We start from the raw sequence: 15,963 nt of genomic DNA, 5'->3' as shown, positions 1-15,963 counted from the left end.
AGCTAATATAGTGGTGCAGTTATGACATCACTTATGTAGGCAAACAATGCAGAAAACAAGTGGGATTTGGGTTAAATGCCAGAAATAAGGTCTGTGATGAACTCAAAAACAAAGCAGTTTCATGTTTTATTCTATGACATACAATATATCAGTATTATACCTTTTGTGATTTCTATAAGCTGTTACGTTTCTTGAAAAAAGCATTTGCTAACAAGTGGGTTTTACAACTATTTTATGCTTACAATTGTGCTCTTATAAACAACTGAAAGAGTTGTCACAAGATAGTGATGGTGATGTTGAAGTCATAGGATTGTGGTGTAGTTTATTTATAAGCTACCTTTAGCTTTTTACTTCTGGTGACTGCATTTAGGCTTCAGAATAAAAGTTGCGTTCATTTGTGAAAATTATCTTGAACATTAAGTATCATAAACTTTTGTTGATCACAGAGCTTGTTTTTTTTTTAATCCAAAAGCCTTTGACAAGCCTCTTATTAGATATTTTTTAGGGGAACCAGTGTGATGCTTACTGCTGGCCTACAATGTGACGTCATATCGGCACCACCCTATTGTTTAGTGTATTGAAGTTTGTCTTCTCTCCTCTTCTAACCCTGCTCCAAGGAAGCCAAACTCCTAGTAGAGTGGTCTTTAACTCCTAGAGGCAAAGTCAATCCACGCGCCTCACCACCAGAACAAAGAAATGGGAGCGTAGTTCTACCTGGAAGACTCTATCATTATTCATCAGCTGTAGTATACAAGTTCTCATTCATGGGAACTTGAGCTGCATCACCACTCTGGTAACGCCTCTGCTTGATTGGGTCGTGAAGCACGTATGTAATCAGTCCAATAGAGAGACGGAACGTGATAGGCAGATGACATCATAGACCCGGAAACTATAAAGCCTGCCAGAGTAATTTACCAGAGTAACAAATAAACATTCACTGAGTGGTTCTGTCTGTCCTGTCCTGCGTAGCCTACAATCAATAAGTGAGATCAGATGGTAAACTGTCAAATTAGAGTCTTCGTGTTCGACAAAGAACTACAAGTCTGTTCATCAAAACCAAGGCTACAGCAATAGTCTATTTAATAGGTTACGTTTTTCACCACTGAAAATAAAAATAATGTAATTTTGGATTTTGTAAATGTGACTCATATAATGCATTTAACGTCAAATAATCTAAAAAAAAAAAAACACAAAACGTTCCGCGGGATTTATGTTTACAGCTGCTCAGACGCTTTCAGGTAACAGTCCAAAAGTACAAGATGAGATATTTAAGTTAGCTAACTAAACAGCTGTGTTACAATAGAAGTTAAACAAGCGATCAGTTTGCAAAGATTGTATCAACCAAAGCTCAGCGTTGAGAAGGGAATATGCAGAGCAGGAAGGAAGAAGAAGGTGATGAGATGAGAAGCAGCTATTGTGCTATTTAACACAGATATACACTACCGGTCAAAAGTTTGAGAATGGTAAGATTTTTAAAATGTTTTTGTAAGAAGTATCTTCTTCTCACCAAGCCTACATTTATATACATTTATATACAAAACTGTATTATTGTGTAATATTTTTATAATGTAAAATAACTTTTTTTTTAATATTTAAATTAGGGATGTCCCGATCAGGTTTTTTTGCCCTCGAGTCCGAGTCATTTGATTTTGAGTATCTGCCGATACCGAGTCCCGATCCAATACTTCTATAATACATAAAAAAAAGAATAAAGAAGAGCGAAAAAACGAACCAGGATGTTCCTTATTTTTATTTTATTCACCTTATTTTAACATTCAACAACTCTAACAAACTGAGCACTTCTGTGAGGTAGCTTGAACAATCAAGAAATAAATAACATAAATTCTTCACTTTTGGATTTTAGTGCAACAGTAAATATAAAAAAGTCCGGGACCGAAATTGCGCAGAGCAGGAAGTACAATGGCGATATCAAAAGCACACCCATACTCTCACAGATGCAGAACAATTATTTATGTTGGTGTGAAATAAACAGTTATGGAAATTAAATTTAATTAATTAATCTGCTCCCAAAAATCCCGAAAAAAGTCTGTTAGTGCCTCAGTGACAACTTCACTCAGAGAAGACATCGATCTCAGCTGTCAATCATGACATCACACAGCCGTTTTTATAGCATCAAATAACTAACTAAAACTAAACTTATTTAAAAAACGAACACTTGAAATGAAATCATCGTGATGATAACTGCCTACAATGACATAAACTAACTTTGGGGAAAAAATATTTGAAGTGTAATTTGATTGAAGTGTAATTAACAATGCTTTTCAGGTTTTTATAGGTCTAACATTAGTTTTTAGGTAGAGTAATTGAATTAAGTAGGCTAATCAAAGGTAAAATAGCTGCATATTTAACTGTTTAAATTAAAGACTAATCCTTACAAAAGCTATTCAATCAAAAGCAGTGAGTGATTCCTTATCTTTTGTTTGACATTAAAGGGGGGGTGAAACACTCAGTTTCAGTCAGTGTCATGTCAATCTTGAGTACCTATAGAGTAGCATTGCATCCTGCATATCTCCGAAAAGTCTTTATTTTTTTAATAATTATATAAGAAAGATGCGCTGTTCCGAGTCTTTCCGAAAAAAGCCGAGCGGGTGGGGGCGTGTCGTGTGAGCGGAGCTAAATAATGACGTGTGCTCGCTGCTGCTATGTTGAGTCGAGTGCGTCGTAAAGCTGTGTCAACAGCGGGAAAAAAACTTTATTCAAAATAAAAATATGGCTTTTAATCAGATACAGCCATACATCTATGATCCGGAATCAGACCCAGAGGCTGCAGTTGAACAGGAGCAGCAGCAAAAACGACTAGAGCAGGACGTCTGTATGTGGTACAAGTTATACACTAACTATATAATATGCTTAGCGGCTTGTGTTATTTACATATTTATACTTGAATTATATCGTCGTATTTTTGTCTTTGAAGGTGTACATGTGGGAAGTGCAGTTGTGCACGTGTGTTTGTGTGTTTACGCGTGGTTTGTGTAGACAGTAAGCGGGCTAAAAAAAACACAGACATTTGAAGCAGTCTCACTCACCCTTCTAACGTTGGGACTGCTCCATCATTCAGCATTAGGCGATTGGGAAAATCCGGCGTCGAGCTGGGCCTTGTTTATGAAACAGTCGGCACCGAAATGCAGCGAACAGATATAAACATTCACGCAACTCAGTTGCTGATCCGGAAAAGCAAATTACATCCACTGTTGCCTTAACGCGGGGTTTTTGGCGAATCTGTGCAGGACTGTCTTGGTCTGGCAACCAAAAACGCACTTTTGGTGACATTGTTATGTGCACATCACCTGTCCAGCATCCTACAAGCCAGCGCTTTGATGGGCGTAGCCTGTTACTTTCGCTCTCTCCCTCTCTCTCTCTCACGCGCTTCCGGTAGAATTGTCCGTCAGGCCCATACAAGGAAATTCCGCCCCCATTAACGTCAAAGGGGACGCATGATCTCAAAAAACTTGCCGAAACTTATGACTAACCGGAAGTAGTATTTTTGACAAAGAAATACTCCCATCAAACGTCCACCTTAACTTTTGAAACTTTGTCTATGTTTAGTAAAACCTAATGGAAGGCTCTGCATCGTCTTTCTAGACTGTATAAAGTCCTCTTAACCCTCTGGGGTTCTTCGGTCATTTCTGACCCAAATTTTTTTTTGAAAGAAATGTTAAAAATCGTAGCTTCATCTGAATGGTACGAAACTTGGTGAGGGTATTGGTACTTGGTATATGGACAGAAAAAAAAATTGGGGACAGGATTGGAAAAGTCTAAGTGGTCGTAAAAAAAATAGTCACACTCGGGGCCTTGGGGTCAAAAAAGACCGCCATAGGAAATGAATGGGAAATTGGCAAAAATATGAAAATACAGAGTTTTTTGTGCATATAATCTACAAATCAGCCAGGATGCAGAAAAAAAGGACTCAACAGTGAAGGGGTGAATCTCTAAAACATCAAGAGTGCAAAACAGACAAACAAAAACTCACACACACACACACACACACACACACACACACACACACACACACACACACACACACACATACACGTCTATATTACCAAGAGGGGACTATCACTCTACACTATCCAAGAGGGGACCTGTGTTTCTAGTCATTTTGAAGAAACAAAAATTACATACAAAATTTTCTTTTAAGGTCCTTATTCATAATATAACTTCAAATAAGCATTTTTTTATTTTTTAAAAAATATGCCAAGAGGGGACCTGAACGATGTCTACCTATCCAACAGGGGACCTCCATAGACTCTAATGGAGCTGTGTGTGTGACCGATGTCTACCTATCCAACAGGGGACCTCCATAGACTCTAATGGAGCTGTGTGTGTGACCGATGTCTACCTATCCAACAGGGGACCTCCATTAGTCTGCAGTGGAGCTGTGTGTGTGTGTGTGTGTGAATGTGAAGTGAGCTGGCAGTCAAGTCTGTCTTCATTTTATATATATATATATATATATATATGCCATCTCCACCATTACATGTCTTTACAAATAAATAACATTGTTTTTTAAATGATAATAAATGCAGTTAAGCTTCGTACAGACTATATAATGTGTCAAGTAATAATATGTCTTTTTATAATAACTGTGTTCTTTTGAATGTACTGAGAAGTATTTATTTGTAACCTAAAATATACTTTAATGCCATTTATTTTGAAGCTTATTTTTAAATATATTTATTACACAGTCGCAATAAAGTTACAAGATGTAACATCAAGTAACACACTACACTTAGGATGTGTTCACACTTGTCATGTTTGGTTCGATTAAAACGAACCCTGGTGCGGTTGCTCGGTTAGTGCGGTTCATTTGAACATATGTGAACGCTGCCACCCGAACTCTGGTGCGCACCAAACAAGCGGACCGAGACCGCTAAAAAGATGGGTCTCGGTCCGCTTCCAAACGAACTCTGGTGCGGTTCGATTGATATATGAACGCAACACGGACCAAACACATGTAAACGGACCAAAAACCAGACGTATAATGTCACAAGATGCCACGCATAATGCAGCTGATTTGACGACGCGGAAAGATCTGTGTACGTTATCCAAAATGAGTAACTTTAACGTTAGAGGGCAAACGTAGAGCAACGAGGAAGAGCCTCATCAATATTTGGTCTGACGAGCATGTTTCGAAAATGCTATAAAAACACACAAAAAGCATACCTGGCTCATCTCATCAAAGTTCCCGTGTTGCCCATTATTAGCAGGTACAGACGACAGAACGGCCGTCTCTTTTGCATAAGAGACGCCCGACTCTTTTCTGCACAACGGAGGAAATCCTGCTGCTGTTTTGAATGTTTTGAACATTTTATGAGCTCTTCATGAGTTCTCAGCGGGTAAAAATAATGCCACATGTACACGCATAAAATGACCGCGTTTAATCCAGCACACAGCGTTGTTTTGAACATTTCATGAGCTCTTCATGAGTTCTCTGGTAAAAAATAATGCCATATGTGTTACACACGCATAAAATGATCGCGTTTAATCCAGCACACAGCGTTGTTTTGAATGTTGTGAACATTTCATGAGCTCTTCATGAGTTCTCTGGTAAAAAATAATGCCATATGTACACGCATAAAATGCCCGCGCGTGTAATCCGCACACAGCATTGTTTTGCATGTTCGGTAAACGAGCTCCTACGTCATATAAGCCGACCAATCAGGTTGTGACCGTCTCCCTATGCCTTTGGTTCGGTAACTTTAGGTTCGCTGTTAAAAATGCCCGTGTGAACGCTAAGCGGACCAGGACTATTATGTTTGTTTTTGTTTTTTGGTCCGGACCAAACTAACCAAACGAACCGAACTACAAGTGTGAACGCACCCTTAGTTAGCCCACAAGTCTTCTTGTGCTTTAGTATGTTATTCAACACATTAAAATAAGTTAACTTGTTTACACAGGCATCTGGTATCACAATAGGCACACACACACAATATACCTTAGACATAACACCTAATAAATTACAGAAAAGTCATTTCTATAAGAAATTCATTCTCTGTTGTGTCTTCATAATTACAGTATATGATCAGTCCACATCTCTCATTTAAGATTATTGTCAGGTACACCAATGCATTTACATTTGTGCCCGATTGTATTAGCTGCCTATTCAAATATAGTTTCTGCTCTCTAAAATCCCCCCGAAATCCTTTGTTCTTGAGATTTTAAGAGTGAGATTTGATTTCTTGCACCATTTAAAAAAATAAAATAAATCATGGACTGGACAAGCAGAAATTGTTCTATAGGGTTATAAGGTCCCCTGTTAGATAGTAAATCACGATGCATGTGTGTTTGCTGTGACATTTCTTATCATCACAAACACACTGCAAAGATTTAGAGTTTTTACAGCAATACCTGAGTTTAAAGGGTTAAATCAAGCAGAAAGCTCTCTAATGTATTAAATGCAGGTCATTATTGAATAGTGATTACGTTACACACACACTGACTCAGGTCCCCTGTTAGATAGTAAATCACGACGCCTGTGTGTTTGCTGTGACATTTCTTATCATCACAAACACACTGTAAAGATTTAGAGTTTTTACAGCAATACCTGAGTTTAAAGGGTTAAATCAAGCAGAAATAGCTCTCTAATGTATTAATTGCAGGTCATTATTGAATGGTGATTACGTTACACACACACTGACTCAGGTCCCCTGTTAGATAGTAAATCACGATGCATGTGTGTTTGCTGTGACATTTCTTATCATCACAAACACACTGCAAAGATTTAGAGTTTTTACAGCAATACCTGAGTTTAAAGGGTTAAATCAAGCAGAAAGCTCTCTAATGTATTAAATGCAGGTCATTATTGAATAGTGATTACGTTACACACACACACTGACTCAGGTCCCCTGTTAGATAGTAAATCACGACGCCTGTGTGTTTGCTGTGACATTTTTTATAATCACAAACACACTGGAAAATATTTAGAGTTTTTACAGCAATACCTGAGTTTAAAGGGTTAAATCAAGCAGAAAGCTCTCTAATGTATTAATTGCAGGTCATTATTGAATAGTGATTACGTTACACACACACTGACTCAGGTCCCCTGTTAGATGGTAAATCACGACGCCTGTGTGTTTGCTGTGACATTTCTTCTAATCACAAACACTGCAAAGATTTAGAGTTTTTACAGCAATAACTGAGTTTAAAGGGTTAAATCAAGCAGAAATAGCTCTCTAATGTATTAAATGCAGGTCATTATTGAATAGTGATTACGTTACACACACACTGACTCAGGTCCCCTGTTAGATAGTAAATCACGACGCCTGTGTGTTTGCTGTGACATTTCTTATAATCACAAACACACTGGAAAATATTTAGAGTTTTTACAGCAATACCTGAGTTTAAAGGGTTAAATCAAGCAGAAAGCTCTCTAATGTATTAATTGCAGGTCATTATTGAATAGTGATTACGTTACACACACACTGACTCAGGTCCCCTGTTAGATAGTAATTCACGACGCCTGTGTGTTTGCTGTGACATTTCTTATCATCACAAACACACTGCAAAGATTTAGAGTTTTTACTGCAATACCTGAGTTTAAAGGGTTAAATCAATCAGAAATAGCTCTCTAATGTATTAATTGCAGGTCATTACTGAATAGTGAATATGTTACACACACACTGACTCAGGTCCCCTGTTAGATAGTAAATCACGACGCCTGTGTGTTTGCTGTGACATTTCTTATAATCACAAACACACTGTAAAGATTTAGAGTTTTTACAGCAATACCTGAGCTTAAAGGGTTAAATCAAGCAGAAAGCTCTCTAATGTATTAATTGCAGGTCATTACTGAATAGTTATTACGTTACACACACTCTGACTCAGGTCCCCTGTTAGATAGTAAATCACGACGCCTGTGTGTTTGCTCTGACATTTCTTATAATCACAAACACACTGTAAATATTTAGAGTTTTTACAGCAATACCTGAGCTTAAAGGGTTAAATCAAGCAGAAAGCTCTCTAATGTATTAATTGCAGGTCATTACTGAATAGTTATTACGTTACACACACACTGACTCAGGTCCCCTGTTAGATAGTAAATCACGACGCCTGTGTGTTTGCTGTGAAATTTCTTATAATCACAAACACACTGCAAAGATTTAGAGTTTTTACAGCAATAACTGAGTTTAAAGGGTTAAATCAAGTAGAAATAGCTCTCTAATCTATTAAATGCAGGTCATTATTGAATAGTGATTACGTTACACACACACACTGACTCAGGTCCCCTGTTAGATAGTAAATCACGACGCCTGTGTGTTTGCTGTGACATTTCTTATCATCACAAACACACTGTAAAGATTTAGAGTTTTTACAGCAATAACTGAGTTTAAAGGGTTAAATCAAGCAGAAATAGCTCTCTAATGTATTAATTGCAGGTCATTATTGAATAGTGATTACGTTACACACACACTGACTCAGGTCCCCTGTTAGATAGTAAATCACGACGCCTGTGTGTTTGCTGTGACATTTCTTATAATCACAAACACACTGCAAAGATTTAGAGTTTTTACAGCAATAACTGAGTTTAAAGGGTTAAATCAAGCAGAAATAGCTCTCTAATGTATTAATTGCAGGTCATTATTGAATAGTGATTACGTTACACACACACTGACTCAGGTCCCCTGTTAGATAGTAAATCACGACGCCTGTGTGTTTGCTGTGACATTTCTTATAATCACAAACACACTGCAAAGATTTAGAGTTTTTACAGCAATACCTGAGTTTAAAGAGTTAAATCAAGCAGAAATAGCTCTCTAATGTATTAATTGCAGGTCATTACTGAATAGTTATTACGTTACACACACTCTGACTCAGGTCCCCTGTTAGATAGTAAATCACGACGCCTGTGTGTTTGCTCTGACATTTCTTATAATCACAAACACACTGTAAATATTTAGAGTTTTTACAGCAATACCTGAGCTTAAAGGGTTAAATCAAGCAGAAAGCTCTCTAATGTATTAATTGCAGGTCATTACTGAATAGTTATTACGTTACACACACACTGACTCAGGTCCCCTGTTAGATAGTAAATCACGACGCCTGTGTGTTTGCTGTGAAATTTCTTATAATCACAAACACACTGTAAAGATTTAGAGTTTTTACTGCAATACCTGAGTTTAAAGGGTTAAATCAAGCAGAAATAGCTCTCTAATGTATTAATTGCAGGTCATTATTGAATAGTGATTACGTTACACACACACTGACTCAGGTCCCCTGTTAGATAGTAAATCACGACGCCTGTGTGTTTGCTGTGACATTTCTTATCATCACAAACACACTAAAGATTTAGAGTTTTTACAGCAATAACTGAGTTTAAAGGGTTAAATCAAGCAGAAATAGCTCTCTAATGTATTAATTGCAGGTCATTATTGAAAAGTGATTACGTTACACACACACTGAATCAGGTCCTCTGTTAGATAGTAAATCACGATGCATGTGTGTTTGCTGTGACATTTCTTATCATCACAAACACACTGCAAAGATTTAGAGTTTTTACAGCAATACCTGAGTTTAAAGGGTTAAATCAAGCAGAAATAGCTCTCTAATGTAATTATTGCCGGTCATTATTGAATAGTGAATATGTTACACACACACTGACTCAGGTCCCCTGTTAGATAGTAAATCACGACGCCTGTGTGTTTGCTCTGACATTTCTTATAATCACAAACACACTGTAAATATTTAGAGTTTTTACAGCAATACGTGAGTTTAAAGGGTTAAATCAAGCAGAAAGCTCTCTAATGTATTAATTGCAGGTCATTATTGAATAGTGATTACGTTACACACACACTGACTCAGGTCCCCTGTTAGATAGTAAATCACGACGCCTGTGTGTTTCTCTCCTCAACCCCCACAACCCCCCACTCACAATTTACATTTCAATAAGGGAAGACTTGAAAAACCAGTTTGTGAACCACAGGGCAATAGAGCTCAAACTACCAATGTGGCAGAACCCTTCTCAAATAAACTAGAGAAGATGCTGGGATTTGCCCTGCCAAATTAAACTAAATTACAGTTTTTACAATCGCTAGGCCACATTTCTCAATACTTTGGTCATTTTCAAAATCCTTCACACAGTTCTCCAAACCAACTTTCTGCTTCACAGCAGTTATTTCACATTCAAAATCCACAAAAACTAACATAACACTTAATTCATGTCTCAAATCAAGTGCCAATGATCCACAGTTTAGCTTGAACAGACTGAAGTTGTTATCACTGTGTGAAGAGTTTTGAAAAAGTTGAAAAAGTGTGTTTATTATTGAGAAATGTTTTGTAAAAGAAAATTTGATATCACAGCTTAACTGTGGATCAACATTGCTTTAGCACAACATGCATTCAATGGCAACATCTTTCAATTTACCTGAAATCTTTTCTCACTTTGACACAAACACAATCAAATCTTTGTTCTACAGGCCAATGTGCACATCCTTACATGCTGTTTTCCAAAGTGTTAAACTTATGGACAAAACAATAACATAATACAAAACTGAATGAGACAGCAATTTACAACATGTATACAGTAATATTGTAATGCAATTTATCCTGCTAAAAAAATCAAACACTATCAAAGCAACTTTTATGAAACTGAACACCATCACAAGTGTTAGACCATTACTATCCATTCAAAAGAGGAAACTTAGGAATAATGCTGTACTGTAATGTAAGCATGCAGTGAATTATAAGCAGTAGAGAGTGTCATTCTAGTTTTGTAAAGACATTTTAATTGTATAATGTTCCTGATGTTAGTGTTGGATGTAAACCTGTGCTGCCAGTGCTCTGTAAGAATGAGTTGATTTGTAAATGTAAAATTAACTGCTGTGAAGCTGAAAGTTGGTTAGCAAATTTGTAAACTCCTCACTCAGTTCTCCTAAATATTGGGAAATGTGTCCTAGCGATTGTAATTTCATTTCTTCATGTAATTTCAATTTATTTTTGGCAGTGTATTTGGTCTAGGACACAGGTAACAGTAGTGAGGTTCTGTGTCTCACCTGTGAGAGTCTTCATGCATTGAAATGTAAATTACTGGTGGGGGGTTGTGCAGCAAACTCAACACACACACTATTCTCTATTCCAATTTCAAGAGCACATCTAAAACCACTAGCCCAAACACATTACAAGTGAAAGCACAAATAAATACAAAATATATGATACAAATGAAATAAACAGTGCTTTTCAGGACGGTCTCTCAGTAGTTGTAATATAACACTGTATTGTCCTCACTGTAAAAAATATATATATATATATATATATATATATATATATATATATATATATATATATATATATATATATATATAATAAGTTAATAATTTTAAAGTTACTTTTTCTCAAAGTGTATGTTCACTTAACTGAACCTACTATGACATAAGCAACTATGTTTACTGGGATACTTCCTATTTTTTTTAAATAATTTTGTATTAATTTGTCCACTTAAGAGTAAAAAGTCCTGAAAGAGAGCTCAGTTTAGCATTCGTGGACTGTCAGAGATACAGCTTTCGGGGCGTGTGCTTCAGGTGTTCACACATATAGCACGTGAGTAATGAAGAGCCTACTGAAGCAAAGTGGCACGTTTGTGTAAGAACGATGTCCATATTTTAAACTTTATAGACTAAACAAACTATTTTTATTGAAAGAAATTGTGTTTTAGTGTTATTATGAAAAGAGTAACCCCTGACGCTAAGTTTTGTTTAGCTCTATCTTGTCTCTTCAGTGTTTTTCAGTGCACATACGTCAAGGATTCATGGGTGAAGAAGGATTACTCTTTAAAGGACAACTCCGGTGAGAAATGACCCTATAGGGGTAATTAACAGATGGTGGTTACCGAGTAGATCTTCTGTGGGATGCGTTTTCATGGAAATCAAGTGTAAAGAGTTTTATCTCTAAAAACAGATTTGAGTGACGAACGCTGTTCTAAGTGATGAACTGTGACTTGGAATCTCATATGGGCCATTGTTTCCGGAAGAAAGCACTGAACGCAGTAGAGAAAAAAAGAAAAAAAAGTCCATGTAATTAGATTTCACAAACTTAATTCCTATCGACCAGCTCACTTAGCACAGCGTTCGTGGCTCGAGTCGTCGAGACTGTTTTCCAAGATGGCTGCAGTCTGTAAACGTGTAATGTACTGTCTTTATAAAGTACCTTCTTATTAAACCGTTTGTACTCTAACAAGTTCTCAATGCTTCGGTTTGCATGTAGGGATCCTCATTATGCTGCCGTGTTAGTGTGAGGATATGTTGAGCCTTGTTAGTGGTATTAACTAGCGATTTAATTTCACTTATTCCATGCCCCATAGACAAACATTATAAGCTAATCTGTGTTTAGAGATAAAACTCTTTAAATTCGATTTTCATGAAACCGCATCCCAGAGAACGATCTACTCGGTAACCATCTGTTAATTACCCCTAGGGTTATTTCTCACCGGAGTTGTCCTTTAAGCGCAATGTGATTCGTGTGGCACTGAAAACCGAAAGCTAGTATTTTAGTCTATGGATCAGTTACTGTGTGGATCAGTTATATGATGGTTAGATGCACTTTTATGGACCGACAAGGCACTGGCATTATAAAGCTGGGAAGAGCCAGGACTTTTTTAATATAAATTTAAATAACTCAGATTTTATTCATTTAAAAAAAGAATGTCATATACACTTGGGATGACTTGAGGGTGAGTAAATCATGGGCTAATTTTCATTTGTAGGTGAACTAACTGCTGTAAACTGGGCCCACAAACACAGTAGATCCACACAACCCCCCCCCCCCCCCGCCCACACACACACACAATTTACATTTTAATAATAATAAATATGGGAAGACTTGAAAACCTAGGGCCCTATAATTTCCGCGATCACGGAATCGCGGACGGAATCGCGGAATTGGCATATTAACGCGGAATCTGCATATAAACGCGGAATCTGGTGTTAACGCAGATTTCCCCGGAATTTTACATATTTGTAATGAAATTCTGTGTCGTGTGGGTTAAGATCGTATGTCTGAGGAAAGTGCAGACCGGGGGAAGCAAATCTTTGCGACACAACCCCTCCCGTCATTTCAGCTCGCCCGTCAAAACAATGAAAGTACAGCGAAGTTGGTCTCCACGGCTCTGCTTCCGGCAGCAAAAAAGTTAAGAAACTCGACGCTAACGGCGGTTTCACACTGCACGCGCAGGCGGCGCAGAAGCTTTGCGTATGGAGAGCGGGAGCCGCGCTCGTGTATTGCACATACAGACAAATATTGTCCATTCTGTCAGATTTTCCGGTGTTCTGCTCGACCCCTGTCATCTCGTGCTTTGATTTATAATGGGCACATTAGGCAGCAATGCATATCTGCTGCAAATGCGACCGTTTTCCCCTCTGTTCCAAACATGCATTTAACATGCTGTATATGGCTAGTTTACATGATAAGTAACCTTAAAGTTAAAATTAAGCATCTAGTTTTAATCATTTAAAGGGGCCTTTGAAGTTGGGGGAAAAAACTTCAGGCAGTGTTGTGTTTTCGTGTATTTTTATTTTTCACAGCTCTGGATATCATAATGGTGATTGTTAAACACACAGAACAATTCACTACATGATTTCATGGTGAAATGTCTTTTTTTTATGTTAATTTTCAAATTTAAATGTTTTACTTAAGAGTACTTAAGAGTACTGTAAAAGATGATTCTTATGATTTTTTTTTTTTTTAGTTCTTTTAAAAAAAAAATTACTTAAAAGAAAAAGCTAATGGAGCACTTTCATTTTAACTTATATAAACTATTATAATTTATTTTACCGGAAAGTTTAAAGCTAATAACCATTAATATTTGAAGTATTGGAAGTGCAGTGTTATGTCAAATATCATATTTGTCCTAAAAAGTAAATGTGATGTTTGTTACCTCGATAAATTTAAGGTCATTCCTATTTTTTGTTTTATGTTGTATTATATTAACATTAAAAGCACACTCTTTTTTCACCAAAATAACAGTAAAGGGTAAAAAAAACTGAATTACCAAACATTTTAACGGAAAAAAAGGAATCTGCAAAAATTAAAACGGAAAAAACGGAATTTGGGAAAAAATAAAACGGATTTTATAGGGCCCTAAAAACCCAGTTTGTGAACCAAAGGCCAACCTAGAGGAAAGGAAAATCAAACCTGAGATCTCCTTCTCAACTCACATCTTTCTCCTAGACAGAAATGAGATCAAGTGAATCAAATTGAGACATAAGGCTAAGTCTCCTGCTTCTCACATGTTTATCCTGAGACAAAAAATGACATTCTCGCATGTTTATCTCCTCTAAAGTTTCATAAGAGATCTCAACAACATCACATACTATGCTCTGGTTTGTCTCCTTGGCGAGAGAGACTGGATTGCTCATATGTGTCTCCTCTAAAGTTTCAGAAGGGATCTCAACCGTATCGCACGCTGTGCTCAGAATTTTCTCTTCAGCTAGATACTCTGGAACTCTCACTTTTGTCACCTCTAAAAAGTTTCATAAAAGATCTCAATAACATCACACACTGTGCTCAGAATATTCGTCTCTGGCACTCTCAAATTTGTCAAACAAATGTTGGTCACTTTTTCAAAACTCTTCACACAGTGATAACAACTTCAGTCTGTGCAAGCTAAACTGTGGATCATTGGCACTTGATTTGAGACATGAATTAAGTGTTATGTTAGTTTTTGTGGATTTTGAATGTGAAATAACTGATGTGAAGCAGAAAGTTGGTTTGGAGAACTGTGTGAAGAGTTTTGAAAATGACCAAAGTATTGAGAAATGTGGCCTAGCGATTGTAAAAACTGTAATTTAGTTTAATTTGGCAGGGCAAATCCCAGCATCTTCTCTAGTTTATTTGAGAAGGGTTCTGCCACATTGGTAGTTTGAGCTCTATTGCCCTGTGGTTCACAAACTGGTTTTTCAAGTCTTCCCTTATTGAAATGTAAATTGTGAGTGGGGGGTTGTGGGGGTTGAGGAGAGAAACACACAGGCGTCGTGATTTACTATCTAACAGGGGACCTGAGTCAGTGTGTGTGTAACGTAATCACTATTCAATAATGACCTGCAATTAATACATTAGAGAGCTATTTCTGCTTGATTTAACCCTTTAAACTCAGTTATTGCTGTAAAAACTCTAAATCTTTACAGTGTGTTTGTGATGATAAGAAATGTCACAGCAAACACACAGGCGTCGTGATTTACTATCTAACAGGGGACCTGAGTCAGAGTGTGTGTAACGTAATCACTATTCAATAATGACCTGCAATTAATACATTAGAGAGCTATTTCTGCTTGATTTAACTCTTTAAACTCAGGTATTGCTGTAAAAAGTCTAAATCTTTGCAGTGTGTTTATGACAGCAAGAAATGTCACAGCAAACACACAGGCGTCGTGATTTACTATCTAACAGGGGACCTGAGTGAGTGTGTGTGTGTGTGTGTAACATAATCACTATTCAATAATGACCTGCAATTAATACATTAGAGAGCTTTCTGCTTGATTTAACCCTTTAAACTCAGGTATTGCTGTAAAAACTCTAAATCTTTGCAGTGTGTTTGTGATTATAAGAAATGTCACAGCAAACACACAGGCGTCGTGATTTACTATCTAACAGGGGACCTGAGTCAGTGTGTGTGTAACGTAATCACTATTCAATAATGACCTGCAATTAATACATTAGAGAGCTATTTCTGCTTGATTTAACCCTTTAAACTCAGTTATTGCTGTAAAAACTCTAAATCTTTACAGTGTGTTTGTGATGATAAGAAATGTCACAGCAAACACACAGGCGTCGTGATTTACTATCTAACAGGGGACCTGAGTCAGAGTGTGTGTAACGTAATCACTATTCAATAATGACCTGCAATTAATACATTAGAGAGCTATTTCTGCTTGATTTAACTCTTTAAACTCAGGTATTGCTGTAAAAAGTCTAAATCTTTGCAGTGTGTTTATGACAGCAAGAAATGTCACAGCA

The sequence above is a fragment of the Pseudorasbora parva genome, chromosome 16, assembly GCF_024679245.1.
Source record: "Pseudorasbora parva isolate DD20220531a chromosome 16, ASM2467924v1, whole genome shotgun sequence".
NCBI classification, from domain to species: domain Eukaryota; kingdom Metazoa; phylum Chordata; class Actinopteri; order Cypriniformes; family Gobionidae; genus Pseudorasbora; species Pseudorasbora parva.
This window is presented reverse-complemented; position numbering follows the sequence as displayed.